The sequence below is a fragment of the Chiloscyllium plagiosum genome, unplaced genomic scaffold, assembly GCF_037043375.1.
Source record: "Chiloscyllium plagiosum isolate Xiang-an unplaced genomic scaffold, Cpla_swu_hap1 HiC_scaffold_22, whole genome shotgun sequence".
In the NCBI taxonomy this organism is placed as follows: Eukaryota; Metazoa; Chordata; class Chondrichthyes; order Orectolobiformes; family Hemiscylliidae; genus Chiloscyllium; species Chiloscyllium plagiosum.
This window is the reverse complement of record NW_028270160.1, coordinates 38,484,281-38,502,425: the sequence shown is the minus strand read 5'-3', so window position 1 is coordinate 38,502,425 and position 18,145 is coordinate 38,484,281. Positions and strand designations below refer to the sequence as shown.

The window sequence follows — 18,145 nt, the reverse complement described above, 5'->3', positions numbered from 1 at the left end:
TCTTGATTAACAAGGGAATTAAAGGTTATAGGAGGTGGATCAGAATGTGGAGTCATATCAGCCATGATATTAATGAATGGTGGAGTAAGCTTAAGGCGTTGCATAATCTACTCCCATGCCTAATTTGAATGCTTTTACATCCTTCCTCAGATAATACAATCAAAAGTGTGCAGAGTATTCCAGCTTTATTTTGACAAAAGTCCTGTACAAGTGTAGCAAGATTCCTTGTTCTTGTTCACTAGTTCTCTTGTGAAAAAGATCAACAAGCCATTTGTTTTCTTATTTACTTGCTGTACATGTGCACTGGCCTTTTGTTGCCTTTGTGTGAGCACACTGAAGGTTTCACATCTCTTAAAAAAATTCTCTGCTTTTCTATTCTTAACACCAAATAATGATGCATGAGTTTATATTATTTTGTCCTAACCATCTGATACTGTAAACCATATTTTCAGAACACATCTGGCTGTTTCATGGAAGCTATGGCGAACAAGTGGAATAGACTTCATGAAAACTTATCCACAGGAAATTTAGATGTGGGTGGAAAATAATTTAAATGTATTTGGAAAACACATTTTTTTCTGTGCTGTAGGTGGAGATAAATATGCTTCATTATGACATTTAACCCAAAGGAATAAGGTGAAATCATAAAATTGGTATTTCGGAATTGTGTGCTTTATTTGAATCGTGATTTGTAATGCTACGACCCTGCACATTAACCTATATAATAAATCATTAAGTGCCAGTGGTTCTCTTAAGATTATGTAATTCTACATTATGAAATACAGTAGACATACTTGCCGCAGGAGGCAAGAGTTTGATCTCTACTATGTTTCTCCCACCTGACCAAAACGATGTCTATTGATTATACAAGTGCAAAGTTTAAGCGTTTCTACAAATCACTATACATATTCATATGAATTGCATTATGACTATAAATCTCAGTGTATAATTTATTCAAACATTAAATTTTTGAAATGTATTTAAATGTACATTCTCCTTTCTAAAATGCAGTGAAGAATGTTGCAACAAATAGATTCTCAGTTAAACCTGCAAGTTGGTTTAGTCACAAATACAACTCCTGAGAAGGGAAAGGACTGCAATGCTTTTGTCTGTGAAGGTGATCATGATGATCAGCATTTATGCATCTGTCTTTCTCCAGGTTGGAAGTCGAGGTGTTTACAGCTTTTTGCAATTTGCAATCCACTGTTGTGTAACAGCAGTCCTTGGGGCTCTTTACTCAATAAATCACAGAATGTACAGTGCAAAAGGAGATCATGTGGCTGATCGAGTCTGCAGCAGTTCTCTGAGTGACTCAGTACCATTCTGTAATTTTCCATGTAACCTTACACACTCTTTCTATCCAAATAAGCATCCAATACCCTGTTGAATGCCTTTATCGATCATGCCACCACCACACTTGCAGACAATACACCAGACGAGTGCTAAGAGCTAACTCGCCCACTGACACAAGGCCAGTTATCTGCTTTATTGTCACCATTTGCTCAGCACAGACCAGGGAATTAATTTCACATGGCCCTGATGTGTAATGTCCAGCATTTATGTTAAATAACCAAGAGAGCTGCAGGGAAATAAGAGAGGGAATTTCAGTCTAACAAACCTATGCAGCTATTGAAATCATTTTAAATCAGTTACCATTGGGACTAACTGCAGCTGAAACAGCCCCTTCTTGTTAAATCTTTCATTCAGGATGCAATACGTTCAGTGGAAACTCAACAAAATTCCTATGCAGGAGGATTGCTGAATTTGCTAAAATGCTCAAAAGCAAATGACCCTTGACACTGTAAAGGTTTGCATGGTCATTATTTAGGAATCAAAATTAGTTTATTGCTGACTCATCTGAGCAACAGAAACAAAGTTGCCCAGATTTAATCATCAGGATCATGAACTAAATTTCCAAATCCCAGATGGATAAAAGCATACCAATCTGCAAAGGAGTTCTCCCTGTGAATTTTTCTGGCTAAGATCTTTCTCTTCCAAAGCAAGAACTGACAAAACCAAGATTCACCAAAAACAGAAGCAGAGAGGATCAAAGTAGAAACCATATCCCCTTTATCAGCAGTAGTGCCTTTTTTCTGTGATCTAATTGTCTTCTGAGAACTAATGACAAAGGGTAAGTGTGTAAGCTAAGTGTGAGCTGGGGTATCGGGTGGGCGAGGGGTTAGAGTGGCAGGTAGCTGAGGGGTTAAGTGGCAGGTGGGGCAGGAGTGTAGGAAGTTAGGGTGTCAGGTGGTAAGGAGTTAGGATCCCGTGTAACTGCATGAGTGCTTATGGTAATCTGAGGGATCATGTCAAGGAGGGTTAGGTGCTGGGCCTGAAGGGCTCAGGGCTGGTGGAGCTGGGTGAATTAGGGCGTGTTAGATCAGAGAGGACGTGTAGGTCCCGTGGAGGTGAGATTATCAGGTCAGATATTAGTGTCAGGCCCACAGGGAGTCAGGTTTGTTTGGTTGAAGGGGATCCCAGTCGATGGGGGCAGTCAACAGAGTACTGAAGGGTGATGTTAGATGCTGCTGGGTCAGGCGGGTTTCAACTTGGGGAAGGTTGGTTTGTTGGGGATGAGACCAAATCATGAGAATAGGGTAAATCTGGCAGGGTCAGGTGATATGGGGAATCTATTCAATGTTTGTTGATTTTTGTGCAAGTTGGGGTGTTGGGTTGAGGACAGATCTCAGCTGATGTTAGGCATTAGGTCTCAGGATGTTGTCAGTTGAGAGTCAGGGATTGGAGTGGAGACTGATAAGGTTGGGTAGAAAGGATTCAGAAAGGTCAATGATGAGTTGGCCGTTCAGTTTACTCATTAGACAGGAGTTAGAACACATTTAATCCTCTAGTTATTCCAAGGGCTGCTATTAAGCTTGGGCAAAATCTCTGACTCTAAGTCAGAGTTAGGGCTTTATCAGAAGGTTCCAGACAGAGGTTAATTGCCTCAAGGAAATTTCAATTACCCAGCAATTCCCACAGGGCCAGCTGCATTGGGATTTCTGCCACCATGCAACTTCAATTTATGCTGCTACGATGACTATCTCCCCATCGGAGTCCTGGGTCAACTCTCTCCACTGCGGATCTACACACCCAGCTGCCAGGCTGGTCCCATTGAATTGGACAATGCACACCCTTCTCTGAGAGTGGCCTGACCACCCTCATACCAGCCACCAGCCCAACTTCTGCAGCTCCCCTCCCCTCCACTCCCCCCCCCCCCCCCCACACCATTGTACCTGATTCTACTGAGCACAGGATCCAATTCTTTCCTAGATCTGAAACAACACCGCCACCTTCATCACCCTTAGCATGCATTCATTTAACTGAGACTCTATCCAGCTGTCACCTACCTACCTGCCACCATTGAACCCTACTCACCTGACACCCTAATGTTTCCACACTTTGCTGGATTCATGCAAACTGTACAAACTCATAACAAAAAGCCCCTCTCAAGGAATCTTCAGTAGGCATCTGACAGCAAGTGGGCAAATTTTGATTCAATCAGTGGCAGGAATAGAATTTCCAACCCTGATCAGAATATGTGGCTCACCATAATGAACAAAGAATGGTCTGGGATGTCTCCTTCTTTTCAGGTCCAGTGGTGAAAGGAAACGTTAGAGGTATGTCAAAGTCACAAATGTCAAAATGCTATTTGGTTTTTGTATGAACAAGCTAATATATGAAGATCTCCAAGACACAAACATGTTGCAAACAAAACACCTTTTTCAAAACAACTGTAAACATTGAGGAGTTTCTTTTTGTGAAATTTTACAAGTTGATGCGTAACAAATTGTAAAATATGCCCATGCAGCTGTTTTACGTGGAAAAGCACCATTTAGGCTCTTTATTGAGAACAATGCAGAATCTGTATTGCACTGTATATTTCACTAATCTTCAATATGTGCACCTTGGGAGATCAATTTTATTGAGTTTTCTCATAGCCGATTGAAAGCTTGTGTTTCTTTGTAATCATAGTGTACTCTACAAGCCTCGTGCCAGCTCCCTTTTTATAAAGGTATTAATTATGAAAAACTTGAAAATGACAGCTTCTGGCAAGCACAAACAACTGGTCTCAAGGCATTTTAACTGTCAAATTATTTGAAAAATCATTTAAAACACAAGAGCCAATTCAAAAGTGGTGCCTGGAGCATTTAATGGCAAAAGATTGAATAAATGATGCTGGTGGTGTAAATGCAGATGCCCCGGTTTTATTATCTTTTCGTGCCCCAACTGATAATGATTAAGAAATCAGAACCTCTATCTGATCCTTTTTTGGCCTATGCTGTTACTCTCTACCTCAAAATACACTAATGGTTAAGTTATATGAGGGGAATAATAGCTTATATAAAACAAAAAAAGCACTTACACAGTACAATGTCCCTGGATGCATCACAGGACAGCAATTAAATAAAAACTAATGTGACATTAGGATCAATGATAATAACTGAGTGAAAGAGATAGGTTTTAACAAGTATTATCAGTGGAGGAGAATGAAGTGGATGTTATGGACTAGGCCAGACCACTCAAAGCAATCTTAAGCAGGCAACCCAGACCAGAACTATGTTTACATAAATTTGTTTTGGTAAGTGTACAGTGAAAATTACTTGGAATAAGTTAGCTAGGTTGACTACTAGGTCTTAAAACAGACAAAAAAATCACAAAATTATACAATGACACACAAAGAACAGAATAAAGAATCCCTACAGAGCTCAGTCTATCCAAACTAGACTTAATTCTGCTGTTCTGAATATGCACAATAGTCCCAATAAGCAAACCCCCTTAAATTAAAAAAACATTTTAAATTGAATACATGCTTACAGGTTGAAGTTAGAAGGGCAGAGAGAGAGAGTTTGTTTCTACACAGCTCATTGTTGAACTCTCAACTAGTTCTGGACTGAACTAAACTGCTCAGCTACAGAGCTGACCACTCACCTTTCATTATACAGGTCACTTCTAAAACATGACTATTTTGACCTGAAGTCTCATCTGTTCACATATAAACAAAAAGGTCTCTCAATACCGTTTAATCTCTGTACCAACCCAGACTAACCGGAACTGAGGGAAGTTTAATACCCCTTTGAAGAAAACCAAGGACATAGTATCCTTGAGAAAAGGAACAGTTTTTAGGAAAAAAGGACCAGCTTTGTGACACCTCCCCCCTTAAAAACAGTGAACCATCAATACCCAAAAGTGGTTTCATTTTTAAAACCCTTCAAAACCCCGGTTAGTAGTCTAAACACACATTTACACTATACTAACAATAAACATGCAAACATGAACAACCACATGCAAATATATTTCTTTGTTAGTCTTCCTGTGAAAATGGAACATTTCACATTTTGCCACATTTGCAGATCTTTGCTCACTCATTTAACCAACCTTGTTTACTTTGTCACTTTCTTTATGCACTCTTTGTTATTTAATTTCCCATCTATTATTCTGTTATTAGTAAATTTAACAACCATATCTTCAGTCCCTTCTTCCAATGAACTGTAAAAAGTTGACGTCCCAGCAATGCACCCTGTTGCATATCACACTTTACAATTTAACAACCAGAAAATGACTGGTTTATTCCTACCCACTGTTTTGTGTTAGCTAGCCAATCTTTTGTCTATGCCAATATGTTATTCCCTACACCTCAAGCTTTTATATTCTGCAATAACCTTTGATGTGGCACTTCATCAAATAATCTATTGTAATTTAAATAGAGTACATCCTCCAATAACCCTTTATGCACAGCACATGTTCCTTTTTTAAGAGCACTCAGACAATTTGGTCAAATGTGATTTCCCTTTCACAAACCAACCTGCCTGATTACCCTAAAGTACCTGATAACATCTTTAATAATAGCTCCTGACATCGTCCCTGTGACAATTAACTAATCTGCCATTTCCTGCTTTCTGTCACGCTTTCCTTTTGAATAAAGGAGTTGCATTGTTAATTTTCAAATCTAATGAAACCTTTTGCTGAATCTAAGGCATTTTGGAAAAGTAAAACCGATGCACAACCATTTCACTCACCATTACTTTTAAGCCTGGGGATGAAGTCCATCAGGACTCAGTGCCTTGTAGTCTGTGGCTCCAATAATTTCTTTGGTATCACTTCCCTGGTGATTGTAATGGTCCTGAGATCTTCCCTTCCTTTTAGTTCCTAATTTTCAGCCATTTCCATCATGTTATTTGTGTCTACTATGGTGAAGACTGATGTAATATCCTGAAAATCTATCAGCCATTTCCTTATTTTCCATTATTGGTTCCAAACTCACTTTCTAAAGGGCCAACATGTACTTTGTTATCTCTTCCTTTTTAAAAAATATTTGTAGAAGCTCTCACTAGCTGCTTTTATTGAGTGGTTTTAACTAGATTTCTCTCAAAATTATTGTGTAAATAAAGAAAAATCAAGGGCTTATTTTAAGGATTGACTAGAATGTTGGAGAATCTTCATAACTTTTATGACTTGGTATGTATGTTGCCATAATCTCCATCTGAAATGTAATAACACATAATGTGTGATATTATTTCCTCAAGTACATACGTTATTACTTCTGTTTAATCAAAAATGAAACAGCTAGCAGTGAAATGCAACTAATTAAGAACATTAAGAACATGAGAAACTGAAGCAATATATTGTTGCCTGATGCTTTAAAAACAACATTGAAAATATAATTTCGGCTATTTGCTGAACCTATCAGGAAATTATCATTAGCAATATAAGAGAAAAATTATAAAAAGTCACATAAAATGTGAACTCATTCCACCATTAACTTTCTGTCTATAGCTTTCTACTATCTGAAAGGAAGGGAAAACAGTAAATTTTACACATTGTGCTGCCATTGAGAGCAACCTTTATGTTTTGTACCAGCTAGTGAAAACTAGACCATTAAAAACACTTTTCCTAGTTGCAGCAACAATGAATTATTGTGACTCTAGTAATTTTCTTCCCTGGTTCATTAAAAGTAAGTATGAAGGCAGTAATAACATTTGAAACAGATGGACAAGAAAAAGCCCAGCTAATTCACTGAACTTCGCCGATAAAATAGCACTTCAGATGAGTATCATCACTGCTAATGGTCTCTCCTGGCCAGCATGTAATTTCCTGAGTGAGGTTAAAAGAGATTCTGGGCCAATTTAAAGAACAAAGATTTCAGGAATGTTCTTCCTGAACCTGCTAAAAAAAAAAGATGATTTTCAGGAGAGGCAGTGATCCAGGCACATATCACCCAACATTCTAACTACTTTTTTTATGCAGTAATATTTGCAATAGCTAGGAATATGTCAAGCTTATTTTTGAGCATTAACAATAAAATATATTCGCTGTGTCAATTTATTCCAAAGGGGATATAAATGGTTTTGATAGACATCCCTATATAGATCATCATAGTCCAGATCCTTGTACATTCTAAAAATTTCAACATAATTGCTCTGGCACCTATACATTTTTAGAGTTTTAAAAAAGAAATTTCTAAGTCTATTAATTTTTAAAAGATCTAAAGCTACTGGCAGTTGTCTCAACCTTTTCCATTTCCTCCATATTATTATCCATGCGAGAGGACCAAAACTGGAGATGGCATTCTGACCGATGCCTGTCAAATCGTGATACAAAGAAATAAATTACTTTTAATTTTATGTGGAATTCTATTAGTAATGCACCGTAATACAACAGTTCCTTTCGCTATAGCCTCATGGTACTGTTAGTGTCCTTTAGAGTTTTGTGAACGAGGACTCTTAGCTGCCTACCGGAGTTTAGTTCAGATGCCTGTACAGAAAGTATATGATTGGAATTAGCAATTCCTATATGCATAAGAGTACATACGAGGGTTCATATCATGCTGCATCTGGATCTGATTGTACTCTTTTACTTTATATCTAAATTTCTTATACTTGTACAAAATTTGCTTGCAAAATTGGACCCGATAAAACCACTTGTGTGGTTTATTGAACCACATATTATTGAATTATTGAAGCCCAGGAGTGTTGAAGATGGCGGTGGATTCAGTTCCAGTATGGTCTGCTCGCATCGTCCTTCTGGGAAAGGTGCTAGAGCAGGCATGGCATGTATAGACTGGAAATATACAGAATGAGTTGCTTGTGCCATCACTCACTATGTAGTGTATACCTAACCTGTTATTTTGGATCTTGCAGCTTCAGTGAATATTGTATTTTAAACCCCTACAGGTGATCATGTGTTGCATTACACAAATGACATCAAATTGTAATATTCAAAGGGACCAAGCTGAGACTTTTAGTGATATCAGTTACCAGATACTGCATCATAGCGGCATTTGTCAGTGCTGCCATGGAGTTAGCCATCAGTTCTACAATAGAAAGAACGGGCTTCAAGTTCTCAGCAAATTCCTGTGTCAAGTCAGGAACTTTTCAATGCTGCTTGACAACCACAACACGCTCTGTGACAGGCCTGTCAATGTAGCAAACCTTTCTGTGTACAAACCCATCTGCCTTCTCCTGTACACCAGCCCATCAAAATCTCATTTTGATTCTTCTGCAGTAGGATGTGGCTACAATCTTGCCTTCTGGGTAGCTGGCCCAGGGGCTGGCTATCCATTCATCTTGGCCTGGTTGTAACTCACTTATTTGGATGGTGTAACAGTGATAACTAGCTAAAGGGAAGTATGTGGAAGCTGACAGCTGGGAGTGCAAGGCTGGCAGAAGTAGTTAGAATGTGATGGTCAGCTGTAGCATATGTTTATCATGAGTACTATTGCTGGAGAAATTGGGTGAGTGAAAGGGATATAGTGCAGTGAGCAGTGTGAGAGGTTAATAGAGTGATGAGCAGGAAATGTCATTTAAAGATACATTCACTGGCCTTGACAACTTATATGATTATTGAATTTTCTGTGACACTGAACCCTCTGACTCTGCTATTTGATCTGACCTCAGTACCTACCTAGAAACAAAGAACAAAGAAAATTTACAGCCCAGGAACAGGCCCTTCAGCCCTCCAAGCCTGAACTGATCCAAATCTACTGTCTAAACCCGTCGCCCAATTCCTAAGCATCTGTATCCTCTGCTCCCAAGCTACTCATGCATCTGTCCAGACGCATTTTAAATGAATCTACTGTGCCTGCCTCTACCATCTCTGCTGGCAACACGTTCCAGGCACCTACCACCTTCTGTGTAAAGTACTTGCCACATGTATCCCCTTAAATTTTTCACTTCTCACCTTGAAAGCGTGACCTCTCATTACTGAATCCTTCACCCTGGGAAAAATGCTTATTTCTATCTACCCAAAGCTCTTCCGTTTATATCCTTCATGATGTTGTAGACCTCAATCAGGTCCCCCTTCAATCTCCTTTTTTCTAATGAAAACAAACCTAACCTACTCAACCCCTCTTCATAGCTAGCACTTTCCATACCAGGCAACATCCTCATAAACCTTCTCTGCACCTCCTCCAAAGCGTCCACATCCTTTTGGTAATGTGGCGACCAGAACTGTACACAGTATTCTAAATGCAGCCGAACCAACGTCAAGTACAATTTTAACATGACCTGCCACCTCTTATACTCAATACCCCGTCCGATGAAGGCAAGTATACCATATGCCTTCTTGACCACTCTATCCACCTGTGCAGCAACCTTCAAGGTACAATTGACCTGAACTCCCAGATCTCTTTGCTCATCAATGTTTCCCAAAGCTCTTCCGTTTACTGTATAATTCGCTCTAGAATTAGACTTCCCAAAATGCATCACCTCACATTTGCCTGGATTGAACTCCATCTGCCACTTTTCCCCCCAACTCTCCAAACTATCTATATTCTCCTGTATTCTTTGACAGTCCCCTATACTTTCTGCTACTACACCAATCTTCGTGTCATCTGCAAACTTGCTGATCATACCAACAGTGGCCTCTTCCAGATCATTTATGTATATCACAAACAACAGTGGCCCCAACACTGACCCCTGTGGAACACCACTGGTCACCTTTCTCCATTTCAAGAAACTCCCTTCAACTACACTCTGTCACCTGTTGCTCAACCAGTTCTTTATCCACCTAGCTAAAACACCCTGCACACCATGTGACTTCACTTTCTTGATTAGTTTACCATGGGGAACCTTATCAATTGCCTTACTAAAGTCCATGTATATGACAACTACAGCCCTTCTTTCATCTATCAACTTAGTCATTTCCTCAAAGAACTCTATTAAGTTGGTGAGGCACGATCTCTCCCACACAAAACCATGTTGCCTATCACTGATAATTCCATTCCTTTCTAAATATAAATAGATTTTATCCCTCAGTACCTTCTCCAGCAATTTTCCCACCATTGACATCAGGCTCACTGGTCTGTAGTTATCCCTACTACCCTTCTTGTACAGGGGGATAACATGAGCAACCCTCCATTCATCCAGCACTTCACCTGCATTTAAGGATGCTATTAATATATCTGTCAGGGCTCCAGCTATTTCCTCTCTTGCCTCCCTCAGCAACCTGAATAGATCCCATCCGGTCCTAGGGATTTGTCCACCTTAATAACCTCTAGCCTACCCAACATATACTTCCCTACTTTTGTCAACATGATCCAGAGTTATAAAACGTCTATCTCTAATCTCAACATTCATCATGTCCCTCTCCTCAATGAACACTGATGCAAAGTAATCATTCAGAATCTCACCCATTCTCTCAGGTTAGACACACAGCCTGCCTTCATTATCCTTTAGTGGATCAATCCTTTCTCTAGTTACCTGCTTGCTTCTCATATAATAATAAAAGGCTTTGGGATTCTCCTTAGTTCTGGGGGCTAAAGCTATTTCATGACCCCTTTTAGCCTGCTTGATTCCTCGTTTAAGACTGGTCCTACTCTTCCAATATTCTTCCAGGGCCCATTCTGCTCTTAGCTGCCTGGACCTTATGTACTTTTCCCTTTTCCTCTTGGGTAGTCGTATGATTTCTTCTGTCATCCATGGTTCACGAATCTTGCCTTTCCCATTCTTTGCTTTCAATGGGACATGCCTATCCTGCACTACCTTTAACCTATCTTTGAAAGCCTCCCACATATCAAATGTGGACTTCCCTTCAAATAGCTGTGTCCAATCCACATTTCCCACCTCCTGCCTAATTTTGATATAATTGGCCTTACCCAGTTTAGTACTCTTCCCTTGCGACCAATCATATCTTTGTCTACGAATATTCTAAAACTTACAGAATTGTGGTCACTGTTCCCAAAGAAATCCCCTACCACAATTTCTACAACCTGGCCGGGCTCATTCCCCAACACCAGGTCCAATATGGCCCCTTCCCTCATCAGACTATTGACGTACTGTGCTTATTTCTTTTTGAGTGCAACAGCATGCTTTGAAGGCCTCCTGGTGGCCTATGGAAAAAAAATACTTCTTCCCTGCTTGAACCAAGGCCTGCGATGTCACATCTATTAGAGTTTGGGGGCTTTATGGGCACAGCTACCTAAATATAGGCAGTCGATCATTTTTAGAGGATTATTAAGTTTGTTCAGAAACGTCAGTTTAGATACGATCCATTATTTAATTAGGGAAAGGGGGGAAATGTATACGCAGGACAGATGGGAGCACTTTTCTGATCCCAAAACTGCTCCATAGGATGGAGAGGCAAAAGCAGTGAACCCCAGTGATGTGGTTTTTGTCTCTGATGTTTCACTGCTTTGGTACTGGAGTCTTTGATGGTCACAGTCTCTATATTTCCCACAGGCTGATGTAGGAAAATTCCTGCTCTTCTACCAAGAAGGTTGTGATTGATACCCTTGGACTCTCTCTATCTCACTTCTTACCTTCCCCTATTAATGTTCCTTATTTTTGAGGCAGGTGATCTATGCAATGTCAGACTTTTGTCTGAAACCTTTGGCTAATGACCATGAGACAGTTACTCATGTTGTCAGGATGCCGATTGCCCCTTGTCCATCTTCATCTGAAGGTTAGTTGCTATTCCTTCTAAGATTAAAACTTCTTATTTTCCCAAAAAGGAAGAGGATACATATAGTGTTAGTAATGTTATAAATTGTATTAATGTTATAAATCTTTGGTACCAGTTCAATGGAGCACCATGACCTCGGTGATCCTGGTGATTCTTGTGACCTTTGTACCTTCCTTGTATTTTTATTTCCTGGAAATCGGTTTATATTAGGGGAAGACTATATTCTACTGTAAATAATACCTCATGCTACACAAGAAGTAATAGAAAAAAAATCAGTTTTAAAGGTACCCACATACTACAGAATTTGGGAATCCTCTCTCTACCCTTGTCTTCTATTGGTACTTTTTATTCCTTATGAGGAATAATTTGATTCAGAGCCAAGACCTACTACAATCAAAATAGACCTCCCCTCAAAGAGGTACAAGCAGCCTTTCAGAAATACAGGTCATTTGAATCCGCACTATCCACACACAGTGTTGGGCCTTCTACTTGAGTTGGAGTGTTTAGTGTTTGGTTCCATGCCAAGCCAGGGAGGTAAACAGGCAGCACACAAAGCTTTTGTGTAGCCTGTACCGTCTCCATCAGATGTGGGATGTTTACATATCATGATTCTCACACCTAAAAATTTATTTTATCGAACTATCTATCGAAAAGATAGGGTCAATAGCCAGAGACTTTTTCGAAGGGCAGGATTGACTGGTACAAGGAGTCATAGTTTTAAGATATTAGGAGAAAGCTATAGAGGAGACGTCAGAGGTAGGTTCTTTATGCAGAGAGTTGTGAATGTATGGAATGTGTTGCCAGCTGTGGTGGTGGAAGCAGAGTCATTAGGGACATATAAGCAACTGCTGGACAGGCACATGGATAGCAGTGAGTTGAGGGGTGTGTATGTTAAGTTGTTATATTTTACATTAGGATTAAACCTCGGTACAACAGCGTGGGCCAAAGGTCCTATTCTGTGCTGTATTTTTCTATGTTCTATGTTCTCTTTCTAATCCTGTCGAACCTTTGTATCTTCTAGAAACTTGTAAATAGATCCCCCAAGGCATTCGTCTAAATCATTCCGATCAAAATGGAAGAGCAATGCTGTTAATATCATTACCTCGGGGACTTTATCGGTAACTTAACTCCACACAGAACCATTATCCCTATCCTGAACAACATTAATTGTAAGCATGCAAACAATTAGGATGCACATGCTAACCTTTACAAAAACATTTTTAAAACATCAAAATACATGGCACGGTGGCTCAGTAAGTAGCACTTCTGCCTCACAGTGCCAGGGACCCAAGTTTGATTCCACCCTCAGGTGACTGCCTGTGAGGAGTTTACATGTTCTCGTGTCTGCTTGGGTTTCCTTCCACAGTCCAAAGATGTGCAGATTAGGTGAAATGGCCAAGCTAATTTGCCCTGCAGTGTTCAGGGATGTACAAGCGAGATGAATTAGCTATGGCAAATGTGGGTTACAAGGGTTGGGGGGAGAGGGGGGGGGCGGATAGGGGGGGTTGGTGTCAGAAAAATTTGCCCAATAGGTTAGAGATCACAAAAACGCACCTCAAAGTGAAATTGACAAACAGTTTATTGCACGCAATATCGCTGGAAGAGAAACTGACTAGGCTGACATAGAACTGACAGTCTGCACAGGTAGATCAGAATTTCTCATCCCAGAGCTGAGGATGAGACCAGTTTTTAATAATAATGCTGCACAGTAAGGCTGATTAAGAAATGGAGAAAATACAATGTATCTGGAAATGGGCTAATCTAGTTACAAGGTAAAACAATGACTGCAGATGCTGGAAACCAGATTCTGGATTAGTGGTGCTGGAAGAGCACAGCAGTTCAATTGGAAAACAGTTATCGGATGAATGTCCTGCTCCTTCACACAATGCAACATCCTGACAGTATCGATGGTTCCATTCCTTTTCCCAGGTAGGTGTTAACGTCTCCTCTGAAGTGGTGAGGTGCTTCCATTGTTCTGTTCTTGGAGCATGTCCTTGCTGGTCCCTCTCTGTCTGAGCTGCTCTGTGTGTGGCTTTGGTATTGCTGGGTTGTGAAACTGTCCTTGGGCCTTTGAGATATCTGTGGTGCTCTGTCATTGTTGGCAAGCTTCAAGTGTCTGCGTGGGCTGTCTGATTTGGCTTGTGAGCCTGCTTGGGAATTCTGGGTGTTTCTGGTACAGTTTGGCCAATTTTGATTTTGTGGGCCTATTGTGGGTTGGCAGATCTTTTCCCACAGAGGGTCTGAATGGGGTGTTGTTTGGAGTATTGTTGCAAATTCAATGGGCCAAATAGCCTGCTTCCACACTGTAGGAAATCTATGATTATGGTGACTAAGCAATCTTTTCTTATTTGTTCAAGGGACAGAAGTGTCAGTAGCTAGGCAAGCATTTATTGTCCATCCCTAACTCCCCTTGAGAAAATGGTATTGTGTAGCTTAACCCAACAAGCTATTAGCCAGCTTAAAAATGTAACCATATTGAGAAGATGTGACCCCGTTCAGAATCTCTGTACAACCACTTCTCTATCCGATAGCAACAAAGTGTCTCTGGGAGCCCTTCAAATAAGGCGAAGTCAAACAGGAGGGAGCAATTTAACATTTAGTCAGTAGATATTTATTAGTTTCAGTGGCTTGGACTGAGCAAGGGAAGAACACAAGTTCAAACCCCTCATGGTAGATTGAGATTTTGGATGCAGGAGTTGAAAACTCTGGAAATAAAAACAAAGGTAAAAGTGAGCAAGAAAATGCACTTTAGCATAAAAACCCAACTAGTTCAATAAAACATTTTATTTAAAAAAAAAATGGATCTAGCATCAGCTTCTCAGATATTTGTACACTGACAAGATATTTGTACACTGATGCAAAAGTTCCTTATGTAGCTTCTAGAGTGGTGGGAGGCAACTGTGAAAATTTAGTTCATGCAAAGATTTATGCCACACTTCAAACTGAAGATACACTGCGTTTGTACTTCTGAGGTTGCTGAAAGATATTTATAGAAATAACAAGCTGCCTAAGTTATTCATATCTCCATACCAAAAGCAGGGCATTGAAAAGCACTCTTTAAATCATGCTTGAAACATCCTCTACTTTATGTCAAGATGTGACACTATTTAAACTATAATTTTTCAAGCTTGACATTTAATCCATAGAAGAAAAACACTTAAAATAGAAAAAAATCTAAACTTTCCCGTTGGTAGTTGGAACTTAAATTATCCAGAAGTTAGTTTTTTTAATACATTGCATCTTTTCTTTAATATGTCAATATTAAAGCTGAGTCCTCTTTTTCAAATTGTTACTATTTATCTACACAGTAAATATTCTTCAAAAATGCACTCCACTGGGAAGTTTGTTTGGATTAACTGGCTACTTAAAGCATTTCCTAAAAAAAGCTATGATTTTGGATAGGATTTAAGCTTGTCTTCGAAAACTCTGGGAATTTAACATTTTATATTGAAGTTACACATCTTTTATTTTGAGCTATTCTTTGATTTGTCACTATCTATTTCTGTGCAAATAGGCCAATCTGATCTACAGAGATTTCTTACGATTACTTGCATTGATTGTGTAGGAGTGTCAATAATTACACATGACAAGGATACTGTGTCAGTCAGATGATCTCTTGTCTCCTTAGAATCAATGGTATTTTATACTAAAGTAAAGCCTTGTTTGAGAACAAAACATTCACCAATGGAAACAAGGGTTGAACTCTCCCCACTTGCAACTAAAATGTTTTGCTGAGTCAGATTCATGACACCTCAGTCAGCCAAGGCTCAGAGTGACATCTTTCATACTACTTTCCCCTCATCGCATCAGTAATGAGGGGAATTGAACCCAGGTCTCAGGCACAGTGAGGCAGCAGTGCTAACCACTGTGCCACCGTGCCACCATTTTCACAATCTGAAGCGTGCCATTTCACAAGCTAGAACCATAATTATTAATGTTTCTTTTAAATGCTTGTATCACAGGCCGTTGAATTTTGAGGTAAAATATGACAGGAATGCTACTTTCAAGTGTTTGCTTTTAAATTTCAAAGAAAATGGTTGAGAAAGATGCACATAGAAAGAGTCCAATTTTGCTAGAGATGTAAAAGAATTTTAAACTGATGACTCAATCTTGGGCATTAACTTTAAACTGCTGGCCTAATTCCAAAATTCCACAATAAAACTGTAACTCATTTCTGAGCAGTCTCTTCCTTATAACAATTAAACTATTTGGTCTAAAGATACAAGTAAAATTAAGACAAACTTCGAGTACAATCAGGCTGAAATTGTACTATTTTGCTAAAGTTAAGATTAGTTTCAAGTTTCTCCCCAAGCTTATTTGCATCATCACATGTAAAACCTTCCATGAGTGAAAGTAAGTGGGTAATGTTAAAGAACATGATTGTTTATGTTGTTTTCTTTGCATTAAAATATGCTGTTTCAGGCATTTAAATGTGTTGTGAGCTTGTGACCAAGGAAATTATCATTTTTCAATAAGTCTTGCTCCACCTGTCAGTAATCTGATGGTTGAAAAAAGCTTCAGATCAACTGTTCTGAATCATTTGATAGTTTTGTTTGTGTAAAATAATCAGTTTAGTAGTAAATCATATATATTTATGGTCAGGGGTGCATCGGCTCCTCTCTTTATAGTCCTCTGGGTTGGCTGCAACAAAATTTTAGAATTACTTTTAGCCTGCAGCTATATCCCATCTCAGTTAAAACATGGCACTAATCAAAATTAAGGAGCAAATTATAAGGTTTCTTGGCTTATAGTTGGCATACAAATTGGGATGGAATAGCTATCCAGTTCTCCTGGTCCTGCAGATACTGCAGTTCAGTGATGGTGGCCCGGGACATCCTTAATCTGTATCTGCACTGTCCTTCTGAGAATTGTAGAAAATGATAGCAAGGTCGGGAGCTGCAGGGGTCACCTGTGTCTCCATGTATCTTCACCTGCTTTGTACAGTCATTGGAGGTTGCTTTTTTGCTGAGCTTGTGGGTGATGATGTAATTGTTCTCTCTTTCGATGTTGTCTTTTCATTTGAAGCACAACCACATGGATATCAGTCGTGGTGATGCCCATTTCAGATTATCAATGTCAGAAGGAACACCATCTCATTAAGTGTAAATCTGAGCCCTTACATCAATCACAGTGAAGGCTCATGTAATACCCTGACACAGCATGCTAGGGTGCTTCACAAGAAGATCAATTTCATACCTTGATAGAGAACTCTGGGTTGTGCAATGTACATTTAGATAAGGTTACATATTTCAGAATGTTCAATGGGGATTCAGGGAGTAGAATTCTGGCAGTACATAGCCAAACTGGACAGCAAATTCTAAACACTTACCATCCTCTGGGTGAAAAGCATTTCTTCTAATCCTTTTACCAATTGCTTGAAATCTTTGCTGTCTAGTGTTCGACATCTCTGTTAGGGGAAACAAGTTTTGCCTGTCAACTCCATCCAAATCCCTCATTATTCTTTACTCCTCAATTAGGTCATCCCTCAGCTTCATCTATCTGAGAGAAAACAATCCTAGCCAATATTTCTCATGCCTGCAATTTTCAAGCCATGGCAATATTCCTGTACATCCCCTCTGCACCCCTCTCTAAAGCCTTTTTGTCCTTCTTGGTGACCAGAGCTGTACACAAAATTTCCGCTGAACTTGAACCAGTTCCAGCATTGTATCTTTGCTCTTGTATTCAATATCTTGCTCAAAGAAGGAAAGTATCCAATATGTCTAGATAATCCCTGATCTCCCTGTCCTGCTAACTTTGATTGCCTGTGGACATGAATACCAAGGTCTCTATAGAATTAGGGGGCATAGCCTCAAAGTAAGGGGTAAGCAGATTTAAGGAGGGTTGAGGAGGAACCTCTTCACCCAAAGGGTTGTAATTCCCTGCCCAGTGAATTAGTTGAGGCTGCCAAGGGGTACGCTGAGAGGGTGGGTAAGTGGAGCTGAGGCCATGAAAAGATCAGCCATGATTTTATTTGATGATGGAGCAGGCTCAAAGGACCAGCTAGCTTACTCCTGCTCTTCTTTCATATGTTCTCATGTTCTCTCACATCCTCTGCTCCTCCCAAGTCTGCATTTAGGAATTTACTAATCTGAGGCTCTTGGAAAGAAACAGTAAGATACACAATGACAAAAATTCAGAATCAAAGCTATTGCACATGCTGTTAAAACATAAATTCTTTTTCACTTTTATGTTTATATTCCATGGGCTGGTAAGTGCTTGTATGCTAGCCTTAAGTGGACAAATTGCA

At 39.6% G+C, this 18,145-nt stretch overlaps 1 pseudogene; it reads right to left on the bottom strand.

Annotated features, from left to right (window-relative positions):
• The window catches only part of LOC148145975 (uncharacterized), a 116,226-nt pseudogene that overhangs the window by 71,188 nt on the left and 26,893 nt on the right, over positions 1-18,145 (bottom strand).